Source organism: Toxorhynchites rutilus, chromosome 1 (assembly GCF_029784135.1).
Source record: "Toxorhynchites rutilus septentrionalis strain SRP chromosome 1, ASM2978413v1, whole genome shotgun sequence".
In the NCBI taxonomy this organism is placed as follows: domain Eukaryota; kingdom Metazoa; phylum Arthropoda; class Insecta; order Diptera; family Culicidae; genus Toxorhynchites; species Toxorhynchites rutilus.
In genome coordinates, this window is record NC_073744.1 from 39723985 (window position 1) to 39751075 (window position 27091).

A 27091-nucleotide genomic window follows, 5' to 3' on the forward strand; every position below is an offset into this window, starting at 1 on the left:
TCAAGGAACTGGCGTAGCCTCTTGAGCGGCCAAGGGTCAATAAGATGATGCAGTTCGCGAATTACCGCTCCAATCGCAATGCCACAAAGAGCAGTGAAATAGATTGCAACTGGCAAGCAAAGAATCAAGCGTTGAGTGCGCGCACTTTTGAGTGTGGAATCGGGTGGCCCCAAAGCGGTGTTCATTGCGCCTTGAAGGTTCCAGCAGCGCGTCTACCGCGCCACCTATCGAGCACGTTGTTCAATGAATATTCAAGCAGGCCCAATGTCGGCGCCGATTAGAAAACACATTAAACGAACAAATTCTCTGAGGTCGATTCGGTTTGTTGTCCGGTCATTGCTAAGGTTTACAGTTTTATTTCTCAGCGGCGGAATAATTATCCGAGCATAGTGATCCCCGATTTTTGAAATTAATCGTTCATCAGCTAATCGAATAGTTTCCAGCAGTTTGTTATTCGATACGATTAATCGCCCCAAATAATCGATTAATCGGCACACTGAGAGAAATAAATAAAAAATCAAAATTAAATTGAACTTCGCTTAAATTTCATTTTGAGATTGCTTCTATTTCCTATTTTATAGTTTTATGGATAAAAATGTTAGTTCAATTAATAATAACGGTTTGTTTTAAATTCATTCATTCGCTTTCCAACATTCCCCGTAAAGTTATTTGTACCACTATCTAGTTTTTTCCAAATTCCACTTATGTTGTCAGATTGTTTTCACCGCTAAAACTCACATAAAAAATAACTGTTCAACCTCGTATGTCTTGGAAAATTTTAGGTTGTTCCCGAATTCGTGCCGGCTTTAACCCTCTAATGGACTGTGAGAACCAGGCACGTAATCAACGCAAACTACAATACAGCGACATGTTTACATGCTGAAATACACAAAAGATTTTTTTTTCAATAAACAAAACAATTAAAAACATTGAAAAAATTGGTGGCAATATAGTTGCCAAGCGGTAAACATTTGATGGTAAAAATGTTTATCATATATTTGAATTTTTGATGTTAGTTTCAACAAAAACAATTAATAAAATTCATGATGAGACTCAGCAGGTCCTAAACAGTTCATATGTATTGAAAACTTCAACAAATAGACTGTTTTTCGATGACTTTTCGGGGAATTTGCTCTTGCTGCTCTAAATTTGGTGTTGTTTACACGAAATGAATAGTTATTAATTTTTTCGCACCCAAACAAATCAGGCACGTTGCTAGATATCAGAACTAGTTACCACAGTTAGACTAGAAGTAATAATTTATTGTTAAAGAAGAAAAAGAAATAAAATCGTTGGTGGAAATATAGTTACCACCGTAAAAGGGTTCAGGGAAAAAATCCAAAGCATCACACTTATAGACACAGAATTATTCGAATATATTGGGTCATTTAAAAAGTATCCGCGTTTAATTTCTGAATAATTTTTTTTGAAGTAAGACTACGTCTAACTTGAAGATTCAGGGGGGTAAAATGAAAATCAAAGATTTCGAGCGCTTCTAACTCGATCATTTCTTAATAGATCACAAAGATGTTTGCAGGGTCTGGGCTATACCGTGGATGCATCAAAGCTTCCCAACTAATCGCCCTATTTTTTGGGGCGTCATCAGAGATTTATGTGACACTTTTCGGTTGATCGATTTAAGTGGTTTCTTCCATAATCGCCTCGTGAAAACTATATAGTTGTGAACCGCACAACACTGAATTAACCTTTTGGCTATGTAACTCCTCATGATCGAAGATTCGCTTCCAGTTCCACCATACACACAGCGTCCCTTTTTTGGAGTCGAGGTCTTCCGCAACATCTAAGCCCAACCTCCCAAAACATGTTTGGCTTCTCGTAAAAAACTGGGTAATAAGTTATTTTTTATGCTTTTCTATGAAATTATTGCGCTCAAGAAAAGTGTCCCGAACAATTGATAACCAGAAGGTGCAATATAATTCAATAATATTCTGGATCGCTGACTTTAATTTCGCAGTACTTGTTAGAATTTATCGAAGCTTCATAGAAGCACATAAAGGAGAATTCCTTTTCAATCTGACCAGACACAAGATGCAATAGTATGGAACCGATATATTGTAGCGTTCTACTTAACCAAGCTTCACCAGGTAATTCGTTGTTCATTTTCCTTTGGTTTATCACTTTTGGAGTTCTCGAAAGACAGATACAGCAACAAACTCCTACCTAAGAAAAGTATGTCGTGCATTTTTCAAATTACAACATTCTAAAAGTCTTTGATGGTGTCTTCGTCCTGGCGGAATGTAAATAAGTTCATCACTCTCAGTTCATGTGAGTTACTCTCAGAATACGCATTTTAACGAAACAGTTCAATGATATGAAAAAATATGGTCTTTTACGGAGTACACGTAAGGAGCGGCAAGATTGAAATTCGTGCAGATCAGATTTCATTCATTTTTGATTATATTGTATTTTCAGAAATATTTATTTTATGTGTCTACGTGGACATTATCTAAACCCCCTCCTCCCTCACCGTGGACAAGCGTGGACATTTTCGTACCCCCTACAACCCCTAAAGTTGTCCACGTGGTATGTGGACAGTCCCTAATTAGTTAACTAATATTTCTCATTTGCTAGAAAACCATATGGAATCAAAAAAATGTTCATTCAGCCTGAAAATCAAGTAGGGGAAAAGGGGGGAATTTGGACCACCTAAGCAAATCGCCTAATATTTCCAAATCAATACGGTCTAAATAAAAAATGTCACATTGTATACTGAGCTACACTTGTTTTCTCTCAATAAATGATGTTCAATCATTATATAAAGCTTCAATCTACCAAATATATCATAAAATAAAAGAGATGATTTTTGGACATTAAAATTTGATGCGGGGTGATTTGGACCGTCTGTGGGGTGATATGGTCCAGTGTGTGTTTTATCGGAAAAAACATACTCATGTTTATGTAAAGTATTTTGGGATAATGTTACAATCAGTAACAATGTTTTGGGATCGATACCAGGTGCCTTGGCCAGATTCCAGACCAGAAAAGTTGGATTGACACCATCTCGAATTCTGCATGAATCTTTTCACTGTTGGTCGAGCATTTTTAAACACTTTTGATGCTTGGTCAAAGAAAATCCGTTCTCGATAGCCTGCGTTGCTCTTTCAAGCTCCTCCTTCTTCCAACTTTGTCTGCCCATCCTCTTTTTGTAATTCAGCGACATCTGGAATCAATTAGACCAAAAACAAAAACCTCAAATATGTAGGACCAATTCACCCCACAAAAACGTGTCCATGTCACCCTACACAACATGCAAAAACTAAAATGCAATTAATTTCATTCATTGTTATCAAACTTACAGTTTCGCTACATCAAATTGTTCCTCTTCTGTAGGCGAACAGAACTTTACTGCACAATACACGAAGAGTTTGTTTAATTAGCGGGAAAAACCTTAAAACCACGATCGGAAAACTCACATTTGTGGACCAAATCACCCCATATGACCAAATCACCCCGTGTTACCCTATTATCTTTTACGCTCCCCTAAAGTCGTAAAGGAAGCTCAAGTCGCGTTGACGGCATTGAGCTTCGTTTACGACTATCGGGGAGCGTAAAATATGATTGATTCCAGGATAAAACTGAAGCGGCCGTACGTTTTTTTTCCTCTCTGGGTTTGGATCGATTAAAGGGTGTGTCACATCAAATTGCATCACGGAAAAAACGCTGTAGAAATTTAATTTTTAGGAATTATATCTTCAGCTTTCGCTTATAATCAGATAAGAGTGTATAGATCACGTTGGCCATGCTTCACTGTCAATTTTTCGTAAATGTGGAAGAATGTCGTCGAACGAAAAAGAGCGTCGTGAATTAAGCCTGTACACTTATTTCGAGAATCCGGAGTTGTCACATCGGGACATCGGTAAGATGCTGGGAATCTTCCAATCCACGGTCAGCAGAGTACTAAAACGATACTTCGAGAACCTAACCATCGACCGGAAGGTGAAGAACGGCAAAAATGGATGCTCCGTCAGTGAAAAAGATCACATGCGCGTAGTTAAGCAGTTTAGACGTGATCCGAGAAGTTCGGTCCGGGATGTCGCCAATAAGCTGAATTTGTCAAGTTCATTCGTCCAGCGGACCATGCAGCGGGAGGGTCTGCGTACATACAAGGTTCAGAAGACTCCTAACCGCGACGAAAGGCAAAACATGGTGGGGAAGACGCGAGCCCGGAAGCTGTACACCGAAATGCTGACGACGCCGCATTGCCTGGTAATGGACGACGAAACCTACGTCAAAGCGGACTTTCGTCAGCTGCCGGGCCTGTTGTTCTTCTCGACAGAGGACAAATTCAGCGTTCCGGAGGAGATTCGAAAGCAGAAACTATCCAAGTTTGCCAAAAAGTACATGGTGTGGCAAGCGATCTGCTCTTGCGGAAAGCGGACCGCCCCCTTCGTGATGACCGGCACGGTAAACGGGCAGGTTTACCTTAAGGAGTGCCTACAGAAGCGCTTACTACCACTATTGAAGCAGCACGAGGGCCCGACCATCTTCTGGCCGGATCTTGCTTCGTGAAGCAGGCCCTCCGGAAGAACCCAAAAGTTGTCAAATCGGAGGCGGACTTCAAGAGAAAATGGATTTCTGTTCAAAAAAAACTACAACCTGACGTTGTACAGAACCTTATGGACGGGGTAAAGAGGAAGGTGCGGGCATACGGGCTTGGGCTCGAAGTATGAATAAAAAGAAAATGCCAAAAGTTGTTTAATAGTTTTTATTTTACTGTCTAAAATTTTCAAAAAGATTGGTCTACTGGGCGAATTTCTACAGCGTTTTTTCCGTGATGCAATTTGATGTGACACACCCTTTAATCGACGTAAATTATTCGTTCGCTTCGATTATTGGTTGTGCAGTATTCGTTCGATTAATAATCGATTTCTGAAGGAAGTATTCGATTAATCGAACGATTATCGGGGATCACTATCCGCACACACTTACGCGCCTCTCTCGAGCGGTTCTCGGAGGAAGAGAACAGAACGCGAAATAGGAAAACGGAAAACCACTCACCAATTCCCAAAACACTCGATTGCTGCTCGCAAGCAGAATATTTGACGATGAGAGGTTTGTGTAGTGTTTTGTTACGGTTATTGTTCAACTTGAGTCCGTCCGCCGTTTTCGTCTCCCATCTCTTCTTAATTACCTCCTTCCTCCTTCAATTCCTCTCGTACAGCCGTTCCGTTTCAAGAACACTGCCTCGGAAATGCGATCGGAACTGCTGTCGTTCGTAGAACTGACGACGACGGCTATAATGCAATGTCGGCAGTCTCCCTGAACATTTATAAACTCAGCACACGATCGAGAGTTCAAACACGCACTTCGGGTTCCCGAATAATCGAGGACTTTTCAGGGGCAAAAAAACCATAATCGATCAGTGCGAAATGAGGGCCGTGGAGTCGCGTAGAATTAACACTCGTGTACTAATTGAAGTCAACACTTGAAGTTTCTTGTTTCAGCGTCGCGAGATTAGCGTCCCAATAACGCATGTGATTCGGTGTTGAATGCGGAAAAAGAGTTTTTATGATTTACTAGCTGACCCGGCAAATTTCGTCCCGCCCAAAATTTATTTTTCGTTATCACATTCACGTTTTCTTACTTTTTCGGCGATCCATTTTTATTTATATAGATAGAAGAAAATATAGGAGTGCGTTTAATCATATTAAAATCAATTTTAACTTTCGAGCGAAGATCATTTTCGTTAGCGCAAACATCAAATGAACTAACAACGTTTGTCAATATGGAATTGTAGAACATATGCGAATTGAATTTTTCGAATTTTTCCATTTTGCTCCAGAATTCTCCGAAAATTTTCAATTGTCATGTTTGGTTGGAACATTTGTATTATTTTTACGGGACCCCCTCTCCATTCCACCCTCATACCATCATAGAAACATTTCTTGTACCCAAAAACCCTCACATCACAAATTTGGTTTCATTTGCTTGATTAATTCTCGAGTAATGCAGAAATTTGTGTTTCATTTGTATGGCAGCCCTTCCCTGAGAGGGGAGAGGAGTATTTAACCACCATAGAATCTTTTATTGCACCCTAAAACCTCCACATGCCAAATTTGGCTTCGTTTGCTTGATTAATTCTCGAGTATTGCAACAATTTGTGTTTCATTGATATGGCAGCCCCCCTTAGAGAGAAGGGAGGGGTCTCGAAGTATCATAAGAACCTTCCCTGGCCCCAAAAACCCCTACATACCAATTTTCATGTCGATAGATTCAGTAGTTTCCGAGTCCATAAGAATCAGACAAACAGACAGACCGACAAACAGAAATCCATTTATGATTATTCTCTTAAAACGGGATGAGGCTATGAAGTTGAAATTAGGAAGAAAAATTTTAATCCTGTTCCGAATCCAAAACTTCGATCAAAATTCTGAGACTAGGAAAATAAAATTTATACGCTTCTTCTGTTTCTGTTCATTTCGAATCTGACCATTGTAATCTTGATATGTGTTCTGGATATTCAATCTAGAATTGAATCTTGAACCTGGATTCTGGAATTCTGAATACTGGAAGCTGTATTTGTAATCCGGTATTGAAATCAGGAACCTGTGTCTGGAGTCTGGAATTCGAAAATGAAATCTTGAAACTAAGACTGGAATCTGATCCTAGAATCTGAACCCGGGAATTTGAATTTTGAATCCTGGATCTGTAATCTGGAGACTTGGATCTGAATCTGGAAACTGAATCTGAGTCTGGAGTCTGAGTCCGGAATCTATAATTCAGAATGTCAAACCTGAATTCGAAACTTTATACTTATTCTGAACACTGGATCAGGAAATTGAATTCAGAATCTAAATCTGGAGTCTGTAATCTGAATCTGAAACTCGATCCTGAAGCCTGAAATATGTAATCAAGATTCTGGAATCTGGACCAGTGAACTGGAATCAGAATTTGGGATCAAAAGTTTATAATTGGGAATCTGGAACTTTAGGAATCTGATCGGAAATCTTAAATCTGTGTCTAGAGTGACTGGAATTTAACATTGGAATCTGACACTGAAATCTCGAACCTGATACCTGAGCTTATAATCTAAATTCTTGGATCTGTAATCTAAAATCTGAGTTTGGGATCTATCTGGAATCTATAATTGGGAATCTCAAACTTTTGGAATCATTCTGGAGTATGAATCTGGATCGAAAATGTTTGTGTGGAATCTGAAGAGATCTTAGACTCGAGCCTGGAATCCAAGTTTTGTATTTTAGATTTTGGAATCTGGATCTGTGATCTCGAATCCGAGTTTGAGATCTCAATCCATAATTGGAAATCTTGAACTTATGAGAATCTCCTTTTAGGATTCTGAACATAGGAATCAATATTCTCTGAATTCTGAATCTGAAATTCGGAATCTGTGTCTGGAGTCTGAAATCTGAATCTAAAACTGAATTCTGACACTAAAATCTCGAACCTTGAATTTGAACCTAAGGTCTGAATCTGGGATGCAGATAATAAATCTGGGATTTGAATCTGAATATGAAAATTCCGATAGAATAGAATAGAATAGAATTCCGAATCTTGAACCTGGAATCCGATCTTTAGATTCTGGACTCAGTCAGTTTGAAATCAGGAGATTGAATCTGGGATTTTAGATTGAAGTTTGAATTTTGAATCATAGTCTAGCATCGGAATCTTTTTTACAGTTTTTTTATGATTTTTGATCTGGGTCTAGGACCCAAGGACCAATCTTAGTCTGATATCGGGTGTTGGGGCCGGAATCTGTGCTCTAAATTTGAGGTCCAAAGCTGGGATCTGATCTGGAATAAATATGCACCTGCAGCCCGGAATCTGAATCGAGAACCTAGAATCTAGGACTGAAATCACGAACCTGAAATCTGAACATTGTATTCTAGATTCTGGAATCTGAATTGAAAATTTGCACTTATATTTGAGTTTGTAATCTGAATCTGGAATCATAGTCTGGCATCGGAGTCTGTAATCTGAATACCTTAGTCTGGAATTTGTCTTGGATCTTGGACCTGAGTCTGGATTTTCGGTTTGATATCAAATTTGAGATCTAAACCTGGGATCTGAATCTGGAATCTTATTCTGGCTTCGGAGTCTGTGTTTTGATCTGAATATTCGCCTGGATCTCCGCTATCGGAATCTGTAATCTGAATAGGGGTTCTGAATCTGAATTCTAAATTTGAAATTTAAATCTCAAATCTGTGTATGTAGCCTGAAGTCTGAATCGATAATTTGGAATCAAAGACTGAAATCATGAACCAGGAATCTGAACGTAACCTGGAATTCTGGAACCTGAATCTCAACCTGGAATCCGAATTTGGAATCTGAACCTAGAATCTAGAAACTAGATTGTGAATCTGGAATCCGAATTTCATACCTGAATTTGGAATTTGAACCTTATTCTGAATTTGAATTAGAATCAGAAACTGGAACTTATATCCTGTATCTGAGTCTCGAAAATTAAGATCTGAGTTTCTAATCTGGAATCTGAAATTTTAGTCTTGCATCAGATCTGAAATCTGAATCTGGAATCTGTCATCTAAATCTTGAACCTTTGTCTGGACTCGCACTCTGGACTGGGTCGCTATGCGTAAACTGAATGCATTTAAAATCTGAATCTAGAATATTAATCGGGTATCTGGAGCCTGGAATCTGAATCTGGAATAGTCAGGAATCTATAACTGAAATCTCGAACCTGAAATCTGGACTTCATAATCTAGATTCTGGAATCTTAATCTGAAAACTGAACTTGTATCTGATTATGTAATTCGATTGTGGAATCTGAGTTTGTAATCTGGATCTGGGATCTGAATCTGAAATCTCAGTCTGGCATCAGATCTGGGATCAGAATCTGGAATCCAAATCCAAAATCTTAGTCTGGCATCGGAACCTGTAGTCTTAAATTGGAACCTAAATTCCAAATCTTTGTCTGGAATATGGGATCTGAATCTAGGATTTGAAATTGAATTTGGAATCCATAACTGTAACCTAAAGTCTGGATCAAAAATCTGGAATCTAAGACTGAAGTCTCGAATCTGGAATCTAAGACTGAAATCTCGAATCTGGAATCTAAACAATGTAATCTAGATTCTAGATTCTAAATATATAATCTGGATCTGGAATCCGAATCTGAATCTGAATCTGAAATCTAAATTTGAATCAACATCAGAATCAAAGTCAGAAATCTGAACCTGTATCTGTAATCCAAATCTGAAATCTTAATCTGGCATCGGAATCTGTAATCTATATCGAATCTTTTTCTGAAATCTTGGCCTGCCATCGCAATGTGGATGCTTGGACGCTTGATCTGAATTTGGAATCTAAATTAAGAATTTTTACCTAGTATATGTGCCTGAAATCTGGAATCTTTGACTGAAATCAGGACTTTGTAATTTAGATTCTGGAATCTTAATCTGAAATCTCAGTTATCTGAATCGTGGAATCTATGTATGTCATCTGGAACTAGAATTTAAATCTGAAATCTTGGTCTGGCTTCGAAATCTGTAGTTTGAATCTTGACCCTTTGTCTGGATTCTTAGCCTGCCATCGGAATATGTAATCTGAATGTGAGACTGAATCTGGTATCTGACGTTGGAATTTGAAACCCGAAGCTTCCCTGTAAAATTTGTACACACATATCCATCTGCACTTGGGTTCACTTTGCGAGGATCAATCATTAGTGAAGACCTGTTCTATAGTCAACTACTGTAGTACAACTATGCGTTCTCCATTCTATATCATGATGGGAAAGAATGAAGTGATCCGAAAATTCTCTTGTGAACTTGGTAGCTCACCGTTCAAAGTGTTCTCTTCGTGTAAGTTCAAAGAGTAAGAGAGCATCGCTCACTGATGGTGATGCCGAAACATCTGTTCGGATGTGTATATGTATTCTGAAACTGGAGCTTCTTTGTGACTTAAAGTATGAAACTCTCACTACGATGGAATACATATTTTCATCAAAAGATATGGCACAAATCAGAAAGTGTCGCTGGATAAAGAAAATCAAACAAAAGAAGAAAAACGGAGTGAGAAATCGGAGTTTCTCTCGCCACTTAACGCTGTATGACGATTATTGCAATTAAGGCAGATTAGGCTGTGATAAAGTAGCGAACAAAACAACGACAACAGAAAAAAACGGCGCCAGGAAAAGTGGCGATAAAATTATATCGCGTTGTAAAATGAAAATAATTCGTCATTTGCTTTTTCCCGCCCGAAGCCATACAAATGAGTTTGAGCTACATATAACGAAGAAGTGGGTGAAGAAACAGTTTCCCGCAGATTCAGTGTTTCAGTTGATGGTTTCTTTGTGGGGTCTATTAGTTTGTGGTATTTGTTTTTCGAAGCGTGAAATCAGATCTACTTGATAACAGCGTGTTGTAACAAAGTGGAAAACATATTTTTTCTACGTATAACACAAAAACTACAATAATTGTTCGAAACGCAAATTGCAGATATTGATGAGGTCCAATCAGAAAAAATTGTTCCCATTTCTGACCCCATCAATTTCTCGGAAAGCGTCAAAACAATTGCAATTCAGCACTCGGCTTCCGCTGACTCCACTGTCAAATTTGATACAAAATAGAGTGCAACAAGAGCCGAAACTTGGACAGCTCGTGAGAACAACAACCGAGACGTGACTTTCACCGCAACGTTGGTTGCGACAGTTACCCGAGTACCCGTCCTCTCCCTTTCGTGGTCCGGTTGTGTGATGAAAAAACCGACGTGTGTCTAGGCAACAGCGGACACATATGGGAAGCGGGAAGCGAGGGACAACTCTTTCACTTTCGATTTCACCGGTCGTAATCGGATGGCGGTGTGGGGGTGTTCAGTTGAGACAATCACAAGTCGAGTGAGCTCGTACCAAGATTTATCAAACGTTGGGTTCAGTGGTGTTAATGAAGCGATCAATCGTAGTCTTCGAGACGAACCCCGGGCCGGCTAAACCGGTTTGTCTTCTTTCTACAAACCATGGGTTGCTTTCGTTCGTCTTCGGGGGTTATTAGACTCCGCGTGAAGCTAGTGGAGCACATCGAAAACCATTGGGGCGGACGCACGCACGCACTCACGCAAAGGCTTCATTTTAAACATTTTCTGAACATGGAGCAGTTTGACCACAATTGCTAGTAATTTAACTTTGCGTTGAATGTGTTAATTTTGTATTCAATGTCAAGATGATAAATAACCCAGGGTACTTGTTTCGAACACTTGGTGCTAAGCCCAATGATTGAAAGGTTTTCCGGTTCTATTCTTCCGTACAAATGAAACACAAACTCCTGCATTACTAGAGAACTGATCAAGCAAATGTAGCCAAATTTGGGATGTGAGGGTTTTTATGTACGAGAAATATGGAATGGAGGGGGTCCCATAAAAAATACACATATTTCAACCAAACATGACAATTGACAATTTTCGGAAAACTCTGAAGAAAAATGGGAAAATTCGGGCAATTCAATTCGCATATGTTCTACAATTACATATTGACAAACGTTGTTAGTTCATTTGATGTTTGCGCTAACGAAATTGATCTTCGTTCGAGAAATGGAAATGGATTATAATGTGATGAAACGCACTCCTATATCGTCTTCTATATGTATAAATGAAAATGGATCGCCGAATGTGCTGCAAAGCAAAACTCGAGAGAGGAATTGTCCGATTTAGGTCTGTCTTTATTCTATCATATGCTCTATATATTCTATCATATACAATGAACAGCGCGTAGTAAAAAAACGTGGATGTGATAACAAAAAATAAATTTTGGGCTGGGGTTTGCCGGGCCAGCTAGTCTATACATAAAAATATTACGTTGTTATATGTTATATGCAATAATGTTATAAGCAATTTATAAACATGAAATAGTTGTTGTTCGAAAAGCTTTGGATGAATTTTGAATGAATTTTTATTTTCCAAATTTTTTTCATTGATTTTTTTTTCAAAAAAAATTGTTGGATTTTTTCCAATGAAAACATAAATTATTTCCTACATCTCAATCTTTGACTAGAATGTTGTAGATAGAAAGATAAAAAGTTGACGTCTTCGACAAAAGTTCATATTTTAATATGGTCTAAAACTTTGTCCAGTTTATATCGCTATCTTGAATTTAACCAAAATTCGGGTTAGTTGTATTTTTTTTTTCAAAGAAAACATGATTTGTTAGAAAAACTTTTTCCCTGTAAAAGTATCCATCTTTCGTTGTATAACTTGTTGTAAATTGTTAGGGCTATTCATATATTTTTTTGAGGATTAAAAAAAAAGGTTTTTGAGAAAAATGAGTTTCAATTTTTAAAATATATTTTTTCAGCGAATTTTATTTCAATTTTTTTTTATTTTTAACACAAAAAATAAACAATTTTCTACATTTCATTCATTGACCAGAATGTTGTAGGTATCATGATTTTTGTAAAAAGTTAAGAAAAAAAATTTTGGCCCTTTTCAAAAACTAGTCTAATCCTTTTTTGAATATTTCAAGTATGCAAAGTTACTTATATGACACATGTCTTTACACCTGCTATCTGAGATGGCGCTGCTCCTAAGACGAGTGAGCATGAAATTCGTCAGATATGATTTATTTAAAAAAAAAAGTAATATTTCATCGTTAAGGTGAAAGTTAATTGGCTATTATAAAATCTGAGTATTGTGTAAAAATCGTGATTTTTGAAGATTTTGATTGAATTCTCACCAGCAATTGTTTATAGCGAAATTAAGATAGATAGAAGTTTGGTGTCAAAGAACAAATTGTTAAGTTTATTATGAAATTTTGGGATAAAAGTAATAATAACACCTTTGAAACTATTAGGTGTTCCGGTAAGTTTCTTCGGTTTTACAACAGATGGCGTAACTTGATTATTATTCCAGTGAATCAAATTTCCAGACATTCGTTGGAAAGCTACTGTCATTGCGCGTCTTTTTCAGTGTATGTTAAAAAGTTGAAGCGTAAACAACATAGTTTTTTGCCACTTGCGAACATTTGCGTAGAAGGATTTTTGTCATTAAATATGAGTGGCTCTCACCTCCCGAGAGACTCTGGATAAATTTAATTCATATGAGGAAGATGTTTTCAGACTCTGAGGGGATCAACCTAAAATTATTTTTTTCTTTTATATTCAAAAAACCAAAAATATATGTATAAAAAACAAATGAAAACAATTCTTTTGACTCGATTATACACAGGATTCAATTGTATACAGTGAAAAGAAATGGGAGACTGTATGTTATCGAGTGTTAATTAAAATTTAAAACAAAATCTTGTGAACAATTGATACAACCTTCCATTTTAACCGGTCGATAATTTAGTGTTAACGCTTCTTGATCAGCTGACCAGTAAACTTCGATATAACGTACATTTCACTTTCAAAATTGTACGTTGTATCGAATTGTACGTTATATCGAAGCATAATAAAGTACTCACAAAAGTAGTCTATAATACATTATTGTGTTGCTGTTTTAGTAAAGTTAATGAATAACTTCAATCAGAAGACGAAGCCAGCCTTTCTCATGATGTTTCCTTCGTACTGTTGATTAAAGGATGATTCATTTAGAATCCGGAATTACAAAACCAGCTGTATTTCGGGATTGATTGAAGGTACAAAACTTGTTTTAGCATCACAATACAGATAAAGGGTGTGTCACATCAAATTGCATCACGGAAAAAACGCTGTAGAAATTTAATTTTTAGGAATTATATCTTCAGCTTTCGCTTATAATCAGATAAGAGTGTATAGATGACGTTGGCCATGCTTCACTGTCAATTTTTCGTAAATTTGGAAAAATGTCGTCGAACGAAAAAGAGCGTCGTGAATTAATCCCGTGCACTCATTTCGAGAATCCGGAGTTGTCACATCGGGACATCGGTAAGATGCTGGGAATCGTCCAATCCACGGTCAGCAGAGTACTAAAACGATACTTCGAGAACCTAACCATCGACCGGAAGGTGAAGAACGACAAAAATGGATGCTCCGTCAGTGAAAAAGATCACAAGCACGTAGTTAAGCAGTTTAGACGTGATCCGAGAAGTTCGGTCCGGGATGTCGTCAATAAGCTGAATTTGTCAAGTTCATTCGTCCAGCGGACCAAGCAGCGGGAGGGCCTGCGTACATACAAGGTTCAGAAGACTCCTAACCGCGACGAAAGGCAAAACATGGTGGGGAAGACGCGAGCCCGGAAGCTGTACACCGAAATGCTGACGAAGCCGCATTGCCTGGTAATGGACGACGAAACCTACGTCAAAGCGGACTTTCGTCAGCTGCCGGGCCTGTTGTTTTTCTCCGCAGAGGACAAATTCAGCGTTCCGGAGGAGATTCGTAGGCAGAAACTATCCAAGTTTGCCAAAAAGTACATGGTGTGGCAAGCGATCTGCTCTTGCGGAAAGCGGAGCGCCCCCTTCGTGATGACCGGCACGGTAAACGGGCAGGTTTACCTTAAGGAGTGCCTACAGAAGCGCTTACTACCACTATTGAAGCAGCACGAGGGCCCGACCATCTTCTGGCCGGATCTCGCTTCGTGCCACTATTCAAAGGACGTGTCGGAGTGGTACGAACCCAACGGGGTCACCTTCGTGCCAAAGGAAATGAACCCGCCCAACGCGCTGGAGCTTCGCCCAATAGAGAAATATAGGGCGATTATGAAGCAGGCCCTCCGGAAGAACCCAAAAGTTGTCAAATCGGAGGCGGACTTCAAGAGAAAATGGATTTCTGTTCAAAAAAAACTACAACCTGACGTTGTACAGAACCTTATGGACGGGGTAAAGAGGAAGGTGCGAGCATACGGGCTTGGGCTCGAAGTATGAATAAAAAGAAAATGCCAAAAGTTGTTTAATAGTTTTTATTTTACTGTCTAAAATTTTCAAAAGGATCGGTCTACTGGGCGAATTTCTACTGCGTTTTTCCGTGATGCAATTTGATGTGACACACCCTTTAATTCATTGTTCTATCAGAAAAAAAAAATTTTTCTTCCTCTAAAAATTTTTTTTCCTCTACACTTTGGAAATGTGTACGTTATATCGAGGTAAAATGTACGTTATATCGAGTGACGTTATATCGAGGGTACGTTATAACGAGGTACGTTGTATCGAAGTTTCCCTGTATCTCAAATCCATCACAAGCAACACGCACGATTTGCATTGATACATTCGTTGAATTACATTGATGGATAGGACCAAATTAGCTGCGTTTTGGCCAGAAAATTGGTCAAAATTGGAGTAAAATATTTTTCTATAGACTAAGTAATTGATACACTTACAAAAAGAACAGTCAAAATCCTGCAGAATAACTCAAACTAACCTGAAAATAGAAAAGAAAATCAAGCATTAGTATAAATTTGTTTTGACCAAGCCCCGGGCAAGGGGATATGATCCGCGAGTCAAGATGTGCTACAAATTTAGCTGTCATTGCCAAACCTATCAAATTACTCGGCGAACTCAAGGCAAATCTATGGAACAAGGTGCGCCCATTCTCTAACTAAAAAAAGAATTGTTTTTTGAAAAAAAAATTTATGTGAAATGTAATGATCATGATGATCACAAGGGTCTGAATGATAATATAAAACGTAGAACCCTAGGTTGATCACTTGAAATGTAGTATTATATTATAAAACCGTAACGTCATATTTAACTCGAAACAATCGTTAAACTCGTGAAAATTTAAAGAAGGTAGTTTTGAAATCTTATAAATAGTATGTAGATTTTTAAGTTATTCGATTACTTAAAACACGTAGTCCTGACGCTTACTTAGCCATTTGGTTGTATATTTCCAAATATTTTACAACACAATAATCACAAAAACTCACCATTATAATATAAAATCAGCATCAAACACAATTTCAGTTTCATATTATTTCACAATTTTCGAGGAAACGTATTACTCTATTACATAGAATACATATTGAATACAGAAAAGTAAATTTTCATTCATTATTTTTTGTTCTAGAAGTGTGTTAATTTCGTCCTTAATTTCGTTTTCCAAATGGCGCAAATCATTATGGTGCCTTCAACGCAAAGACAATAAATGAAACGCTTGCAGCGTAAAACGTAATGAATATAATGAATATAGCAATGAGTATTTCATAAAGTATCAGTATATTCCACAAATTGTGCTCAATCGTCTTAATTTACTTTTGTGTATTTTTTAAATGGCTGCAGAAAACCACTTCACGTTTTGACCCACCTGGTAGTATGTTAAGTGCCTTGTTTTACACCAGCTTGAGAGTTTGGCAGTTCTCGCGAGTGACAGTGGTCGCAAATTGCATTTGCGACCCGGACATGTTTGACGCTGTCAAATCCTATGTGCTAGTATACGGATGCCCTCAGGCTGGTTTTGACAGATTGACAAATAAATTTAAATTTGGTCGTGAAATGCAGTTTAAATTTTTTTGGACCGTATCTTAATCTCCTAAATGCAACCCTAATTTCTTAGTGACAACGAAACAATTGCATATTTTCGTGTCGAGCTTTAATTGTTCCGTCCTTTCCAATCCGATTGCCGATTAATGGCTTTACATTTTGATCGCTTTTATGACAGACACGCCACCAACAGCTGCTACCCATACCGTTGGTTCAATGCCTGCGGTACCTTGTCACCACACGCTTTCCGAGCCCAACATAACAAGTAAAACTCGCAATAAAGCACTTTTTTTTGGGGGGGAATTATAACAGCGACTCAGCAGCAACTCTGACACATGCCGATTGCTCTCCTTCGCTGAACTTGCGAAATGACGCTGTCTCGGAGGCAGCGGTTTGTGACCCATGCCGCCGATATTGTTTTTTCCCCGAGAAGCCCCCACAAACACACTTCGTAAAGTGCGGTTGCCGATGATACAATACGCCACAGCATCGGTTGTTAAAATTGGCTCTCAGGTTCGATTTCATTGAGAAATTTTGTACAAAAGCGTTGTCAAAAGCAGAGAAAGAGAAAAAAAAGGTCGACGCGAAGGACACACACCGAAGCTCACACGCACACATATGATCGTACGCACAATTCACCGATCGGTCTCCGTTGATCGTTCAATGAAGACGCCGTAACGCCGAAAACATCGAATTGCACAATCATGGGCTAGTGTGTGTGTTGAGTACGAGCACGTTGCGATACGAAACAAGTGGATATATCGCTGTCGATTTGGCATTCTTTTTTGCGTAATCTTGCAACCCGTTTGTCACCGCGATCGATCGAATCGTAGTGATATTTTATGCACAAGTAACGGTTATTTCTTGCGCTTGCTTATTACTATTTTTCGACAACCGCAGGTTGTTGATCCTCACCCCGCGTTAAACCGGGGAGCTTGCGTTGACTTGTTTGATATTTTGTTTTCAACAAAATGAATTCGTTGGATCGGCGGTAGGAAGGCACCACCTGTAGACACTGCTGGAAACGTGTTGTCCCGCGTTCAAGGTGGCTCCGTACAATTATCGCATTTGAATAAATGCACAGAAACTTCCTCCGTCCGGGTAGCACCCATCTGGGGCAGAAATTTGCTTCAATTAGTAAACAATCGCCGCTGAAATAGACTCGATTAAAAGCGAAGCTTGCCGCGGAGAAGCCCACCCCAGCGGGAACACAATTAGCATTTAGCAGCCCTGTTCACCCGTTTTGCAAGTGTCTAGGGGCTCATCAAGTAAACAACTGAGCGGAGAAAGGTAGCGCATTCCATTCCTCTGCTTTATAACAACGACGACTAGTGCGTTCAACGTTTGTAGATTTTCATTATTCATAAATTCAACAACACTTCAACTAGCACCAATGGAAGACGACTCGCCGCCTCAAGTGTTATTGAATTCAATGCCACTTTAACGCAAGGGTATGGTAGGTGACGTTGTTGATGATCGATCCTATCGATGACGTTTGACAGCTTTTGTCTGCCGTCGTATAAAAATTGACGCGCCACAAGACAAAGCAGCATTCCAGACCTGGTTTATTCATCCACCAAGCTATTTCGATATATGAACTCCGTAATAGATATGCCGCATTCCACCATTGTTATCCTCGAGCCACACGACACCGACCGAGTTTCGCCAGATCGACATCATTCTCCCGACTACCCCCCCCCCCCCCCCTTTGGGGTTTTCATTAGAAGCCACCATCACTGACAAACGGGGTATCAGTATTGGCTGGATAGACCTCTCTTTCAACCCTCATCCCGGACGGTCTCTGTCACTGTCAGGTGACGACGACGAGACCTCGATTCAGGCACATCAAGACAAATCAAAGTTAAATGAGTTAGAAGAAAGCAGCCGTGCATGAGCATGAGACTGGTCGGGATTGAGAATCACTCAACCTGCTCATTATCTAGCTGACTTAAGCGCCAAAACGAACAAAATCTTCATTTTCGTTGCTACTCATTGTGAGCCAGCAAGCAGAACTTTTTTTTTACGTAGAACTATGTCATTTATCAATCAAAACAATCAGAGAACATGTCACGTTTTCATGAAATTGTTTCATGGTTAAGAACTATTTTTCCCACTAACAAAGTTTGGTTTGCATACCAAACTATTCGGATATTAAAGACTTGTTTGATGCGTGGCACTATTTTCATATACCACTGCAAGTCAGTCGCGTGTAAATCGCTCGTCCGAATTGCAAATGCTATGCTTGCAACTCCGTCCGTTCATAATTCACTGCAACGGACGAGAGTATAGAAGATGCCATTTACAATTTCTACAGTTTCGCTCCAGCCAGTGGATATACAGTGTTAGTGTACAGTGTTATCATATGGAGGTATCGGGTACGATTCCTGTTAACAGCTATTTCAACCATCCTACGCAAGGGCTTTGGACACCCTGCTATGGTTCTCAATAGTTTCAGGATCTTTTCCGGACTATAGAGATCTCGCAGGCGGAGTTGTCGCATTGTACGCTACATTTTATACTCAGATATATCTTCGTCTGTAGAGGCTATCTACGAAATTAGAGGCAAATAAACTCACCGAATTTAAAGCCTCAATATTCCAACATCATATTCGAACTCCGCCTGCGAATGAATGTTCTCTATAACAGCATGCCCGAAAAAGAACCTGAAACTATTGAAAACCAGCGCAGAGGGTCAAAAGTCCTTAAGGAGAATGGTTGTAATAGTGGAGCCGATCTGGCGTAGTGGTAACATCCATACCTCTCACGCTGAAGATCACGAGTTCAATTCTCACTCCCAACATTCTTCCAAAATTGGAAGTAAAAAGTGACGAACCAGCCAAAAGTGTTGAAAGTCACTATAATACAGATATATAAAAAAAAAAAAAAAAAATGGTTGTAATAGCTGTTATCCATAGTTTTTATGGAAAGAAATGGATAAACTCTTAATCACATTACTCACCACAGTGAATCTTGATTCTTACTAACAACTATCCCTTCCTTGATAAACGCTAGAGAACCACGCTGTAGAGGCGACCCTTCTGGTATTCCGATGGCGAATATCATACTAACATTCCATCCCTCCCCCTGGTGACTGTAAGGACGTGGCCGGCGTCGTTATTCACTATTTAGAGCTCGAATCACCGAAACTTGCACAATGAGAATGATTTGCTACTCCCAAGCGTCATTCAGTGTGTTCTTTGTGCAATTTCGCTAATTCAGGTCAATCACGGAGAGCTACTACGAAGTGTACAGTCTACCCAAGCACAAGCACTATATTTAACCCTTTCTCTACGGCAGTGTGCTCCGTCGGAGTGCTACCGCTGAATCGAGCATTGCGCCGAAAAGTATACACATCGCGCTGGTGGGATTGATGTGCAGTATCACTCTCCTGTAGTCTAAAGACGACGCTCGTACACACAGCTCATCGCGCGGATGTCGCCTATAAACGACAATCGTAGCGAAAGTGTTAAACATCATATGCGAAACAACCCATTATACTATGTCTTCATATGAACGAAGTGGTTCTTCAGCCAGACCGTGTGTCATCGGACGGAACAAGCATTAATCGGTGGAACAAAATTGGTGGGTTATATCTAAGACATAACCGCAAGGTTGACGTAGGACTACCGTTAGCTTAGTAATAATTTGACCCGTATTCTTTATTCTTTCGTTAGAGGGGCTATTTCCATGGTCCGAAAATTCATTTTTTCCAAAAATGACTTTTTAAATTCATAACTTTTGAGCTACTGTACCGATTTAGATGATCGACACATTAAAATAAAGCCAAACATAACTCATAACATAACTCGAAAACGAAAAACAGCTGATTTTTTGGTATGCTATGTAAAAAAAAACTTTCAAGCTTTCAACAAAAAAAGTATATAAAAAATTAGCTGTACCCTGCCACGCTTTGCTGTGGCACATGGTGGATGAAAGGTTGAGTTGAATATTTCAATCTTTCATGCTGTAACAAGTATTCTAGATGTGTTTAGTTGTTTTGAATTTTGTATCATAGTTTGAGCTCAATAGGTTCTGTACTTTTCGAGTTTTTGACGCGTCCACAAACGTGCAGAGATAGAGATAGATGAGGGAAATAAATAAATTTTAATTTAAGAAATCCAATTTCAGCTCACGATTTTGTCGAACGCTTGGAAAAAAGACATTTCCATCACATAGAACACATATTTAATACATTTTTATATATACAGAGATATAGCGTCCCGAGATCATGTAAACCAGTCTTCAAAAACATGCGCTGAGTTTAATTTTCATCAGCTCATAGCAAACACGTACTGTTTTTTGGTACGAAGTGTATAAAATTCATAAACACGAGTACGCCGAAAAACAACAGCGCGCCTCCATACCAACCGTATACGCTTGTGTGAAGAAAAATAACTCAACAGAGAGATAAACCATATTCAAGCACGGAGTAAAATTGGTATAGAAATACGACGCAAAACGGGGCTGACAACAAAACATTTGATCTGTGTTTCGGAGCATGCTCATTCGCCAGAGTACATGTGTATACAAGGAGTGAGAGCTCAACTGAGTACAAAAAACTTGTTACACATCAGCACCGCGTTGCTTTCTGAAGACTGATCAAAACTATAAAAAAACAAAAACAATCAATAATAACGAAAACAAAATTCATATTTTCTGCAACTGAAGTATTTTTTCAAAAAGGACCAGCTAAATTACACCGATTCATTTTACACCGTCGATTTTTTCACTAGCAGGCGAACCAAACTATCAGCCGAAAAAAAGTCTGCAATCTGCGGGGACTCTCCTTGCGGTCTGCACAAATGTGTGCGAAATTATATTCTTTCGCTCGCTCGTACTTTGCCACGACTTGATGGTATCGTCATTAGTAGTAGTGTTAAATCATAGACTCCATAGCCCAGTAGTGCCACATGAACAGATTTATCTGGAAAGGCACATTTTTTTCGTATTTTTTCGGTACTGATTACACATTGTTGTCATAAACTACAGATAGGTACAGTGTGAAATTCAGTGTTTTTATACTCAGTATGTTTACTTGAGATCACTAAAGAAGAACATCAAAGAAATGAATGAAACAGCGTGGAGGCAGCTTGAAACTTGTGGTGGCTACATGACTTGCCACTGGCCGTGGTGGCTATATAACTTGAGAAATAATCAAGCAAATGGAACGAAATTTGGCATGTGGAAGTTCCAGGAGACAAAAAAAGTTTTTAGGGCGGGACGAATTTTGCCGGGTCAACCAGTGAATAAAAATATTCTGCCTCTTATACCGAAGACCTGAGTAAAGTTGAAATCCGTATATAAATAAGGCTCGGGAAAAAAAATCTATTCTTTTTCCGATAGATTGTTGTCAGTAATCGATAACTCGCGAAGTATCGGTGAAATAATTCCTGATGTTTGCTTATTTATGATGCATCTCCGAAGATGCGAATTTGCAGCTCAAAAACAAACAAAAATAAATTGAAAAAAAAACTCCCGAAATATTCTAAAAATTCCGTATTGGAACAAAAATCACCAAAAGTATAAAATTTGGTACAATTAACAGGGTTTTCTTTATAACGTTGAAAATGCAGTCCAGGCAGCTGAAATTGTCAATGGTGTTTATGGTTCCGATACTGTGCACAACCAATTACGTACAATTTCAGTTTCCGTTCCCGGTCAGGTATTTTTATATTATAGATGTATCGGACAAGGTTAAGTCAAAAACATGTTTTTGCTGAGTGTTTGGTGGGATTAGCGGGAAATCATTTACCATGAGCGTATGAGAGTATGTACATTTTATTGAATTGATTGGCGTATGTTATTAAAGAGTATAATTTATTTCGACTCTTTTTCTTCCTTTTTTGGATTTTTCTGTCACCAAAATGGACGAAGAAAGGATTGAGCGCTGTTAGGATGTGAAAATTCTGATTCAAATTATGACTACAAAAATGGTAGTGAGTAGAAGACTTTAGAAGTGGTAGATAAAAATATCGATACTGAGCTGGAGTGATATTTATCAGTCGAATTCGAAGAGGTTTCCATTTAATCTGCAAACTACTTTGTTGATAACGATGAAGTTGAAAGACTGATCAATAGTAATCAATCTACTGATGTTAGAACAAGACCTGAACATATTGTTATACAACTTCCTGGCGTATGGAGAAGAGCAAGATATTGGAAATTATTTATTTTCGGACAGAGAAATCCAAAATATATTGACTCGAATATTGTGCAGCTTTCTCCTGAGTTCAAACGAACCAGGGAGTGTCAATTTATTGACGAAGAAATTGTGGTATTATTTGGTATTTTTATTTGCCGTTGTTTTGCTGTTTATTCTAGATCACAGGCTCAATGAAATAGCGCAATTCACAAGAACAAAGAAGGGGCTGCCAAAGGAGAGGAAAAAAAACAAAAAAGAGAATTGAAAAAAAAAACATAGAGGGTGATGTCCAAGACACGATCGCAAAGTTAACGTAAGACTACAAAACCACTGCATCCAATTGGCTGATATTAGATTAGAAAGAAGTAATAGAAGTAGAATTAGTAGAATTTGGTGGTTCTCCTAATTCATGATTTTATTGGAACTTTCTCGTAACCTTCAACAAGGAGATTAATATTAGGTTTTATCCTAATATATCCTAATATACCTAATATATTGATCGATCACTGTCTAGATCAATCGCAGAACAAAATCCCGCTCGATGCAACGTGACATGTGCGGAGTCCACTCTCAAATTAGCAAAAATAAGAAACAAACACGTATTCCATAGCACAGTCTCTTATTCTTTGCAACAAACACATTTTTCGGCGCGAGAAAAAGGCACAACAGCAACGTTTCTGTATTAATACTCATCTTTAACACATGATGTTGACTGATAAAATTTTTAGGTTATTCTGGGTGGAACTACTATGCAAAATTTAATTGTCCATCAATTCTTCGACCAGGTTCTATTACCGTAATAGGCAACCTAAACCATTGTCTTAAAAAAATGATCACTAGATTTTAGCTCCTCTGAACTCAAATTTACGCCTTCAGCCATGTAAAACTGATAACTCGCGAATTGAGTGAAAACCAACCAATTTTCTGTAAGGCATGAGTCACACGAAAAGCGATTTGAAATTTTGTATTCCAGTTTAGGGGGCACTTTCCTAATTGTTGCCTGAGCCCGCCTTGCGCTCACGCTAACCAAAGTAAACCCAACAATCAATTCTCTTGGGCAACTAGAAGGCCCTTAATTTTCACGCACCACACGATTTGCCCAACATTTTGCCCCGTTTTATCTCGAATCTGCCGGCCCTTCTACCCCTGCATTGGATCGAGGGGTAATGTGGTTTTTGTTTTTGGTTTTCATACTTCCAGCATACATCGAGCATTGGGTTGAAAAGTGGGGCGACGGGGAAAAGAGGTTTTGCAGATATTACGTGCATGTAATTTTTCCGTTAGATTCAATATCGATACGACTCAGTGCATGGTTAGTTCGTAAGTGTTACCCAACCGAGTTGAATCAAGCAGCAAATTCCAACATTTGCCATTCTATCACTATTTTTTATCTATCGCAAAACAAAACAAAATCAACTAAGAATTTAAAACGAAGTGAAGGAGTGAAAGAAAAACGGTACATCAGACTTCAACAAAATGCAGAACCATAACAGCAATCGACCGCACATTTGATAACGTCGTTTTCGTTGAAGCGAAGCGAAGTTATAATGCGCGCCAACTTTAGCGCCATCCAATTACATAAATCGAATTAAATCATCGCTACGGGGAAGGGCGCGAGGCGGGCACCTCTTTGGATGCCCCGATGTAACTCTTCGTGTAAACAAATGTTTTACTCATTTTTTGCCGGATTTTTTAGTTAATCAGGTAACAATCAAGGCGATCACTTGGGTGTCTGCTGACGGATTAAGGCGATAGTATTCCACACATTTCATTGCACATAACAGTTGCTGTTGTTTTCTGTGTTATGTTTTGTGAACATCGGAAAATGCAGCCGAGTGAGCGAACGCGCGTTTTTATTACACCCAATAATCGATGCTCTCTAATTGGTTCGGTGATAACTGGCTATTAAAACTAGGTAAAGCGGATGGTGCGGATGACGATTAGGTAGATGAGCAGCAACGCAGGTAACGATCGTTGTTTGAATATTTATCAACACCCACGCGCTCTTCCTAGCGAATGAATCAATTAGCTTCGTTTGTTACATCGAGGACTGGACCGTATATTTCTCTAGCTTGTTGCATGGTAATGTTAGTAATGATGAGAGGTGGCGGGGACGGTATGCATGGAAAAAGCACGTTCATTCATAGCGCAAATGACGCAAAAGCAATAAACGACATTCTTCAATATTCAACGGAAAGCCGTTCGTAGACTGTAAACAGCAGTGAGTCATATCCCAGGAACCGCAAATCGGTCCATCGAATCCTCTCTGTGTGGCATGTTTCCCCCGAGAAAGATTTGCTTAATACTTGGAACGGAAATGTCCAAAGAGTTGGTGTTAATGGTGATAATCATGGACCATCGTTGAAACGGAATGTACACTTCATTCTTCACTCGATTCGATACAAGTCCAAAATTATCTATCAAGAAAAGTTTGTTGTACCCGGTGATAATCATTGACTATCATTTTTTTTTATCCCATTTATTTATTTTAGGCTCATTAGCATTTTAGCTGTAACAGAGCCGAATTTTAATCGTGTACATGTCACATGGTTATCATATCTATAATTAGCACATTACACAGTTGCCATTCGCCAGTATTCCTTCTATACCATTACATATGGTACATTCACACAGTAGCCATTTAGGCGTAAGAGTTCTTCTTTCTGTTCTTCCATTATCCAGTTGGACCACCGGACAGCGGAGACAGTTGATTGATCATTGTTGAGTTATTTATAGAACAGTAGCCCGATGTGTCTGGCAGAGCAGAGCAGTTGTATGGATGAATCGATCTTATTTCGATCGATCTCCATCGCTGATGATTGTTGCGTGGACGTAGCTATTCTGTAACAACACAAAGATGGTCAATGAGGGCCCTGAGTTATGAACTCACGATCGATCGCTTACTAAGCGAACGCGCAACCAATGTAGCTACGGAGACCCCCTTTGACTATCATTGAGATGGATTGAATTGCAAAATTTGCAAGTACCGACTATGAATCGTGAAACTCAAGGAACTGTGGGGGCTAAAGGGAGTTCTCAAGAATCGTTCCAGTCGTTCTCCTTGGTACTGAAATTGTCTCGAACACTCTTCTTGAAGCGCTAGAGGTGTTGAACGTCGAGAAGGAATTGGACGGCATCCAAAAGTTGGTCATTCTAAGCACCTACTCGCTTGTCCCACAATTTATCGGTCATGACAAAACAACGTTCCGCAGAGCCTAGTCCCCCTTTGGCATTCAGAAGCCCGGGTGCAAGTGAATATTCTGGCTAGGTTCATCTAGTTAAGAAGTGTGATAACATTGCCAACAAAAAATTTAAAAAAAGGAAAACTTACAAAAAATATATAAAAAATATATAAAAAAAATATCAAAAAATCGTTAAAAATCATAGAAAAACAGTAAAGACGGGTGGGGTAATGTCGGGAACATGACCGGCACAACCGAGAGACGTAGGACTACACCAAGGGCTGTCAATTTAAATAACTGATCGAATATCCGAGTAGTTTTGACGTAGGACTACGTCTTCGTTGATGGTGCCGAACCAGAAAACAGGTCACGTTTCTATGAAATAAAGTTAACGTTAAGAACTATTTTTGCTGCGAACGTATCTTAACAATTTGCATACCAATCGAATCGGAAATTTTCTAAGAATTGTTTGAAATGCTATACATTACAATCCCATAATCTGTATATGGTTTAAATTGATGAAAATTGGAATCATTTCCATTTCCCCATACATTTGTTCTGTCCATTTGTGTGCTTTCCCGAACAGAGCTGTCAATAACGGGCAACTTATGCAGCCGCTAGAATAGAAACAACGATGGGGGATAGCGAAAAGAGAATATTTGCGAAGTGAACTCCATCTTGCATAGTAAGAAGGCTGTCGCTAGCGTATAAGTATTGCATCTCCTCTAAGAAAATTCTAAGAATCTTTCTGTGCCAGAAACAACAAAGGTCGCTTATTCTGCTCGTTTTGTGTTTCATGTTTTCCCTCGAGCTGTGAACGCTAGCGAATATTTCACTTGAAGTGCATCTGGCATTGCAATTAGCACAACCATCCGAGCCATGGCAAAGCAGGCAAAAAAGAGAAGAGTGCAAATGATTATAGGTCACTTCTAGCCATCAGTGTTTGGTTTTGTGTGTGTTGCTTGTATTCGTTGCGCGAAACTTTGATTTTGTTCATTTCCCGTACATGTGAATAGCACACCTTCGGTACTTTTAGTTGCCATTCGTATCTGCTCTGGTGCGCATCGGCTCTGTTCTGGTGCAACAAGCTCTTAGCTTTGTTGACAGTTTTGACCGAGAGTCGAGAAACGATTTTTTATAAACGATCATTCTCGCGATGTTTCATTTTTGTCGCTGCAACTGTGAGCATCTGTTAGACGTGTGTCCGATGCTTGTTGAATGGCGTGGCACGGAAGATGCCTCTCGTTAAATACTCAGTGCCATTCGTGCATTTATATAAAGAAAGAACTTGCGACATATGACCAATTAGTGTATTGTTCTCGCAAAGGCAAGAAAGAATCTTTGCTTCTCGAAATGATTCTACAAAACCACGCAAACCCTTAAACCTTTCAGGAACTTTTTACTAAAAAGTTATTTATGAAATTTCGACGTATTCGCAAATAATATCCGAAA

General features: G+C 38.9%; 1 protein-coding gene across 4 annotated transcripts in view; it reads right to left on the reverse strand.

The window, feature by feature from the left end:
• The window catches only part of LOC129771755 (E3 ubiquitin-protein ligase RNF19B-like), a 115842-nt gene that overhangs the window by 67147 nt on the left and 21604 nt on the right, over window positions 1-27091 (reverse strand). The window contains exon 2 of one of the 4 annotated variants that reach the window (XM_055775773.1): window positions 15217-15257. The exons of the other annotated variants lie outside the window; for them this stretch is intronic. The gene's annotated coding sequence lies outside the window, so the exon portion shown is untranslated. The remainder of the gene's footprint in view (window positions 1-15216; window positions 15258-27091) is intronic. 4 annotated transcript variants of the gene reach the window in all.